This window comes from Trachypithecus francoisi, unplaced genomic scaffold (genome assembly GCF_009764315.1).
Source record: "Trachypithecus francoisi isolate TF-2019V2 unplaced genomic scaffold, Tfra_2.0 Lachesis_group4, whole genome shotgun sequence".
NCBI lineage: Eukaryota > Metazoa > Chordata > Mammalia > Primates > Cercopithecidae > Trachypithecus > Trachypithecus francoisi.
In genome coordinates, this window is record NW_022681469.1 from 110,783,645 (window position 1) to 110,791,566 (window position 7,922).

Genomic DNA, 7,922 nt, shown 5'->3' on the forward strand with positions numbered 1-7,922 from the left:
GCGTGCACCTGTGGTTCCAGCTACTCAGGAGGCTGAGATGGGAGGATCACTTGAGCCCAGGAATTTGAGGCAACAGTGAGTTATGATCATGCCACTGCATTCCAGCTTGGGCAACAGTGAGACCCTGTCTTGAAAACACAAAAGCAAAAAAACAGGCATGCAAAGAAGCAGAAAAACAGAACCCATAATGAGTAGAAAAATAACAAAGACCCAGAAGTGGCATAGATGATGGAATTAGTGATCCGGACCTTAAAACAGCTACTATGAATATTCCCGTATGTTCAAGAAGAATGGAGAATGAACAGGAGTAAGGGACCCGAAATGACTGTGTTCCATGCTGAGGGTGGCAGAGGCTGGCCGGATGTTGGATGAGGCTCAACTCGGGTGCCCGGGCCATTGCACCGGGGCTGGACTGGGGATCACAGAAGAGGGCCAGGCCCGCGTTAGTCTCCAGGGCCGTGCTCAGGGGCGTGGCCTTTTGCAGTGGGGACATGGCTGGTGAGTGGAGACTCTGCGGGACTCTGGGGGCGTGGCTGGGAATGGGTGTGGCTATGTGTAGGGGCGTGATCATTGCGTAGGGGCTTGGGTGAAGCGTTAACAGATGGTGGGCGTGGCTTGGGCTTGAGGGCGTGGCTCTGGTTTGTGTAGGCGTCTGAGCTACAGGGCAGCTCTGGGGCAGAACTGTCTGGATCTAACAATCCCTGGGGAGCCAGAGACCGGTGACCGGTCTGTGGGCTGACTCAGGGCTGCTCGAGAGACACAGGCGGGCCGTGGTGGCAGGTGAAGGGTGCTGGATGTGCAAGCCTGGCACGCAGAAGCGAGAGGGCAGAGAGGAAACGGCGTGGAGAGGGGGCGGGGCCTCTAACGCCCACCTTGTCCCCCTACAGCCGCCCGGCCCGCAGGCCATGTGGCCCCCGCTGTTGCTGCTGCTGCTGCTCCCGGCCGCCCCGGTCCTCACCGCCAAGGCCGCTCCCCTCCCGGATGCTAACACCCAGGAAGTCCTTCAGAACCTGCTTCAAGGTTTCAGTCGCCCCATGCTGGAGGGGAGGGGCGGGGAAGGGGACTGGGGGCGGGGGGATGGACGGGAAGAGAGGAAGTCAGGGACCCGGAGAAAGCAAGAGACGGAGACAAAGATGAGGCACTACAGACCCAGCACAGGGACCTGGATAAGGACGGGACCAGACAGGGGTGTGAGGGTGACTGGTTGGGCCCCGAGGGTCAGAGGGTGGAGAACACGGGGTGGACCTGCTGGGCCCCTTGGCTTAAGGCCGGCCATACACCTGGAACCCCCAGGGCACCTGCTGCGGGACAGGGACAGCGTCCCCGATGCCCCCCCAGGCACAGCTACAGCACAGAGGACCAGGGGGCTGCCTGGCTGGAGAGCGTCACGCTTTCTAGCCAGCACCAGGAAGCCCCCCTTTTATCCCCTTCCCCAGGAGTCCAGGCTGGCGGAGACAGAGAGCTGCAGGCCGACTCACACCTGGCCCCGGGCTCTGGCTGTAATAATGGGGCTGTGGTGGCCTCGAGACCAGAAAGCCGGGGAGGAAGACCTGTGGCTGCGTGAGAGGCGTCCAGGGCTGCAGGCCACGGCGACAGGCTCCGGGGAACATGGGGCTGTCCCTTCCCAAGGACATTCTCCTGTCCCTTCCCAAGGAGTGTGGGCCTCAACGCATTGACAGGGAACAGCTCTCCAGACCCCACCCTCAGCACCATTTATTAGAAATAATAAAGTTCTTTCTTAACTAGCGGTGCTGTTTCCTTTCTGGATGGGCCCATGTCTGGTAGGCCAGGCTGTCTTGGGTTCCTCCCAGCTCTAGGCCTGGCCCTGTCGCCAGGAGTCACCTGCACTGGTTGAGCTCTTGGGGCCCAGTGTTCCTATTCAGGCACTGTCACAGTCTTCTGACGAAGCAGCTGTGTCCCCCAGTCCCTGATGCTGGCATCCCCAGACGCTTCTCTGCACTCAGTCCGCCCATGTCACCTGAAGCCCCATATGTGTACTCTATCCCTCAATGTCATCTGCAGCCCTATTTGTCCACCAGGTCCCTGTAACCTACAGCCCCGCCTGTGCTTCCGGTCCCTGTCACCTGCAGCACTGCCTGTGCATCTGGCCCATGACTGTCACCTGCAGCTACAGCCGTGTACCTAGTCCCTGACCTGTCACCTGCAGCTGCTCTGTGCTCTGTCCTTGACTGTCACCTGCAGCCCTGTCTGAACACTCTGCCCCTGACTCTCTAGATGCTGTCATCTCTAGATGCTGCAGCCTGTGGATGTCCCATTTGCTGGTCCCTAACGTCTCCTGGGGCACTTAGCTCTTACTCAAGACCACCTGAGATCTCAGAGGAGCGTGCTGACTTGGGCACAGTAAGCATGTCTAGTCCTGCTCCCCCACGGAGCACTGCTCACCACACGGAGCCTCCTGGCCCCAGCCTCAGTAACAGCACACGCTGGAGCCACCCTTGTTACTTTCTGTCTCAATGATTTCAAAAATACCAGCCCTGGTGGGTGTTTTTGTTGTTGTTGTTTTTGTTTTTTGTTTGTTTGTTTGTTTGTTTTTGGCAGAGTTTTGCTCTTGTTGCCCAGGCTGGAGTGCAATGGCACAATCTTGGCTCACCGCAACCTCTGCCTCTCAGGTTCAAGCGATTCTCCTGCCTTAGCCTCGTAAGTAGCTGGGATTACAGGCGTTTGCCACCATGCCCAGCTAATGTTTGTATTTTTAGTAGAGACGGGGGTTTCATATTGGTCAGGCTGGTCTCCAGCTCCTGACCTCAGGTGATCCAGCCACCTCGGCCTCTCAAAATGCTGGGATTACAAGCGTGAGCCACCGCACCCGGCTGGTTTCTTAAAATGTTAAACCCACACCTGCCTATGACCCAGCCATTCCATGGTCTAGGCACTTACCCAAGAGGCATGAAAGCATGCCTCACAAACACTTGTGCACGAATGCTCATGGCAGCTTGATTTATAATTGCCGAATTTTAGAAACAACCCAAATATCAACAGGTAGAATGGATAAACACCATGATATAGCCTCATGAGGGAATGTTCAACAGCAATAAAAAGGAAAGAATTACTGACACATGCAACATGAATGGGTCTCAGAAACGTTATCCTGAAAAAAAAAAAAAGCCAATTAAAAAAAAGCAATAAAAAGTGCTGCATATAATTATTTTTTTTTGAGACAGAGTCTCACTGTCGCCCAGGCTGGAGTGCAGTGGCATGATCTCGGCTCACTGCAAGCTCCGCCTCCCAGGTTCACGTCATTCTCCTGCCTCAGCCTCCCGAGTAGCTGGGACTACAGGGGCCCGCCACCACGCCTGGCTAATTTTTTTGTAGTTTTAGTAGAGATGGGGTTTCACCATGGTCTCAATCTCCTGACCTTGTGATCCGCCCACCTCGGCCTCCCAAAGTGCTGGGATTACAAGCGTGAGCCACCATGCCCGACCAAGTACTGCATATAATTCTATCCTTGATGAAATCCTAGAAAAGGCAAAATCTCAGGCCAGGTGCAATGGCTCATACCTGTACTCCCAGCACTTTGGGAGTCTGAGGCGAGTGGATTGAGGTCAAGAGTTCAAGACCAGCCTGATCAACATGGTGAAACCCTGTCTCTACTAAAAATACAAAAAAATTAGCCAGGCATGATGGTGCACACCTGTAATCCCAGCTACTCGGGAGGCTGAGGCAGGAGAATCGCTTGAACCTGGGAGGGGGAGGTTGCAGTGAGCCGAGACCCAGACTGGGCAACAGAGTGACACTCTGTCTCAAAAATAATAATAATTAATTAATTAACGAGGTGTGGTGGTGCGCTCCTGTAGTCCCTATTCAGGGGGCTGAGGTGGGAGGATCGCTTGAGCCCAGGAGGTTGAGGCTGCAGTGAGCCATGATTGCACCTCTGCACTCCAGCCTGGGCAATAGAGGGAGACCTTGTCTCAAAAAAAGCTCCAGTCTATCCTGACAGCAGATTCGAGGTTGCCTGGGAATGAGGGTGGGCGAGGATGGGGTGACAGGGGCACAGGGAAGCTTCTGGGGGTGATATGGTTTGGCTGTGTCCCCACCCAAATCTCATCTCGAATTGTAATCTGAATCGTAATCCCCAGGTGTCAGGGGAGGGACCTGGTGGGGGGTGATTGAATCATGGTGGTGGCGTCCCCCGCGCAGTTCTCGTGATAGGGAGTTCTCATGAGATCTGATGGGAGTTCTCACGAGATCTGATGGTTTTATAAGTGCCTGTTCCTCCTGCCCAAGATCGTGAAGAACATGTTTGCTCCGCCTTCTGCTGTGACTGTAACTTTGCTGAGACCTCCCAGCCATGCAAACCGTGAGTCAATTGAGCCTCTTTCCTTTATAAATTACCCAGTATCAGGTATTTCTTTATAGCAACATGAAAACAGACTAATACGGGGGTCAATGGATTGGCCCATCTTCTTTGTGGCGACAGCTTCACAGGTGTACGTATCTATGTCAAAACGCATTGAAACCACACAGTTAAATGGATGCAGTTTTCTGTATCCATCAGACCTCAGTAAACTAACAATGCCAGCTTTGTGCTCGGAGCACCGCCTGGCAGGAACCCTGCAGCCTTTTCAGGTCCTTGTCTGTTCCTCCCAGTCCCCTCGGTCTCCATGAGAACCTGGGCCAGGTTCCCTCTGCACCATGGAGAATGGCGAGTGGGTGGAGGCGCCCACCACCATCGTCCCTGCCCATCATCATGCCTGGGAGGATGTCACTGCCACTGCCCCTGCACCCCAAGAGCACTGAGGGTGGCGTAGCCTTTGCTCCCTCTGTGTGGCATGCCTCACCTTGCAGGTCTGCCCTGGCCTCCTGCCTGGCTGTTCTGCCACTGCACAGTGTCCAAGGAGGGATGCAATTTGGGGAACCTGCCTTGAGGTCTGGCATCTCCTGGTGTTGTCTATTTGCTTCGTATGGTTGCTAATTGGCATTCCGTTTTTAGGCCTGATATAAGTTGAGACCCAGTTGTATCGCATCATCTTTGGCCCAGGTAAAGCTTCCCCTCCCAAGTGGTTGATTGTGATGCAGCCCATCTGTTCCTCATCCCAACGACCCCAAACCCAACACACCCACAGCTGCTGACCATGCTGAAACCTTCGGGCCAACACCCACGTCATGAAAATCAGTTCCCTTCACAGGAGTTTCCTTTCCTTTTCTTTCTTTCTCTTCTTTTTCTTTTTTGAGACAGAGTTTCGCTCTTGTTGCCCAGGCTGGAGTGCAATGGCGCAATCTCAGCTCACTGCAACCTCCACCTCCTGGGTTCAAGTGATTTTCCTGCCTCAGCCTCCTGAGTAGCTGGGATTACAGGCATATGCAACCACACTCGGCTAATTTTGTATTTTTAGTGGAGATGGGTTTTCTCCATGATGGTCAGGCTGGTCTCGAACTCCCGACCTCAAGTGATCCACCCACCTCAGCCTCCCAAAGTGCTGGGATTACAGGCATGAGCCACCACACCTGGCCTCCTTTCTTTCTCTGCCTTTCCTTCCCTTCCCTCCCTCCTTCCTTTTCTCCCTTCCTTTTCTTCCTCCCTTCCTCTCCTTCCCTTCCTGTTTTCTTTCTTTGTCTCTCCTTCTCTCTCCCTTTCTCTCTTTTTCTGTCTCTTTTTCTTTCTTTCTCTTTTTTCTTTCTCTCCTTTCTCTTTTTTCTTTTTATCTTTCCTTTTTTCTTTTTGTTTCTCTCTTTTTCTTTCTCTCTTTCTCTTTTTCTCTTTTTTTCTTTCTCCTTTCTTTTCTTTCTCTTCTCTCCTTTTCTCTTTTCGTTTTTCTTTTTTTTTTTTTTTGAGACGAAGTCTTGCTCTATTACCCAGGCTGGAGTACAGTGGCATGATCCCGGCTTACTGCAACCTCTGCCTTCCAGGTTCAAGCAATTCTCCTGTCTCAGCCTCCTGAGTAGCTGGGATTACAGGCGCCCTCCACCACACCCAGCTAATTTTTGTATTTTTAGTAGAGATGGGGTTTCATCATGTTGGCCAGGCTGGTCTCAAACTCCTGACCTCAAGTGATCCGCCTGCCTCAGCCTCCCAAAATGTTCTTTTCTCCTTCTCCCCTTTCCTTTTCTGTTTTTCTAAACAGAGTCTTCCTCTGTCACCCCGGCTGGAGTGCAGTAGTACAGTCATGGCTCACTGCAGCCTTAAATTCCTGGGCTCAAGTGATTCTCTTGTGTCAGTCTCCCAAGTAGCTGAAACGACAGGCATGTGCCACCACCCTCGGCTAATCTTTTTAAAAAATTTTGTTTTTTTTGTTTTTTTTTTAAGGTGGGGTCTCATAAGTTGCCCAGACTAGCTCAAACTCCCGGCCTCAAGTGATCTGCCCACCTGGGCCTCCCAGAATGCTGGGATTGCAGGCGTGAGCCACCACACCCAGCCCTGTTTTCCATTTTAACTGAAATGTCCTGACCAATAGTTTGCAGAAACGGCATTTGACTATTGTAGCCACAAACCCAGGATGGGATGTCTTCTGCATACAAGTGTGTGTGTGTGTGCACGAAAATGAGTGCTTTTCTTTGCCATAAACCCTCTTACAAGCTCCTGACGGCAGGAATGGGCCGTATTTCCTGCTGTGTCACACGACGCTCAGCAGAGCTTGGCAGACCTTCAGTTGTCGAAGGCTTTTTCTCCCACTGGGGACAAGCACTCAGGTGACTGTGTCTGCCACATGCTATGCAGAGAGGCTGTTCCCAGACGCTCCAGCCCCTGTTTCCACGTTACTGTTGCTCCAATGGTGATTGCGTGGGACTGCGTAAAATGCTAGAGTCCTCTTGTTCAAAGGCTGAAAAGTGAAATTTACACTCATGGATAGATGGGTGAGTTGGCAGTGATTGAAAATAAATGGGGCTGGGTGTGGTGTCTCACGCCTGTAATCCCAACACTTTGGGAGGACGAGTCGGGCAGACCACCTGAAGCCAGGAGTTCAAGACCACCCTGGCCAACATGATGAAACCCCTTCTCTACTAAAAATACAAAAATTAGCCAGGCGTGGTGGTGGATGCCTGTAATCCCAGCTACTTAGGAGGTTGAGGCAGGAGAATCACTTGAATCCGGGAGGCGGAGGTTGCAGTGAGCCAATTGCGCCACTGCACTCCAGCCTGGCTGACAGAGCAAGACCGTATCAAAAAATAAATTGACCACTCACAGGAGCACATCGATCTCTATTGGGAGGTAAAGTACCACTTTCTTTACAATTCTTTTCAATAGAGTCAGGGTTTTGTCATGTTGCCCAGACTGGCCTGGAACTCCTGGGTTTAAGTGATCCACCTGCCTTGGCTTCCCGAAGTGCTGGTATTACAGGCACACCTAGCCTACAACCAACCTTCTCTCCCCTGCCCTCCCCTCCCCTCCCCTCCCCTCCCCTCCCCTCCCCTCCCTTCCCCTCCCTTCCCTTCTTTTCCTTTTTTTCCTTTTTTTTTTTGACAGGGTCTTCCTCTGTCACCCAGGCTGGAGTGCAGTGGCATAATCTTAGCTCACTGCAACCTCCGCCTCCCAGGTTCAAATGATTCTCCTGACTTAGCCTCCCAAGTAGCTGGGATTACAGGTGTGTGCCACCATGCCTAGCTAATTTTTCTATTTTTACTAGAGACAGGGTCTCACCATGTTGGCCAGGCTGGTCTTGAGCTCCTGACTTCAAGTGATTTGCCTGCCTCGGCCTTCCAAAGTGCTAGGATTGCAGGTAAGAGCCACAGTGCCTGGCCTAAAACCACTATTTCTTAAAGCTTCGTGGTTAAAGTGATGACACCTTCTCCTCCTGCAGTGTCCTGGACATAGCTGGGGGCATAGCTGGGCATTTCTGCACTGCCACAGGCTCACTGTCTGGTAGGTCTTCACTTGAACCAAGCCAGAGGAGCGGGCCCAGGGTGACACTGGCCTTCAGCAGGCTCAGTGGCAGAGCAAGGGAGATGTGGGAGGATCTAGAAAA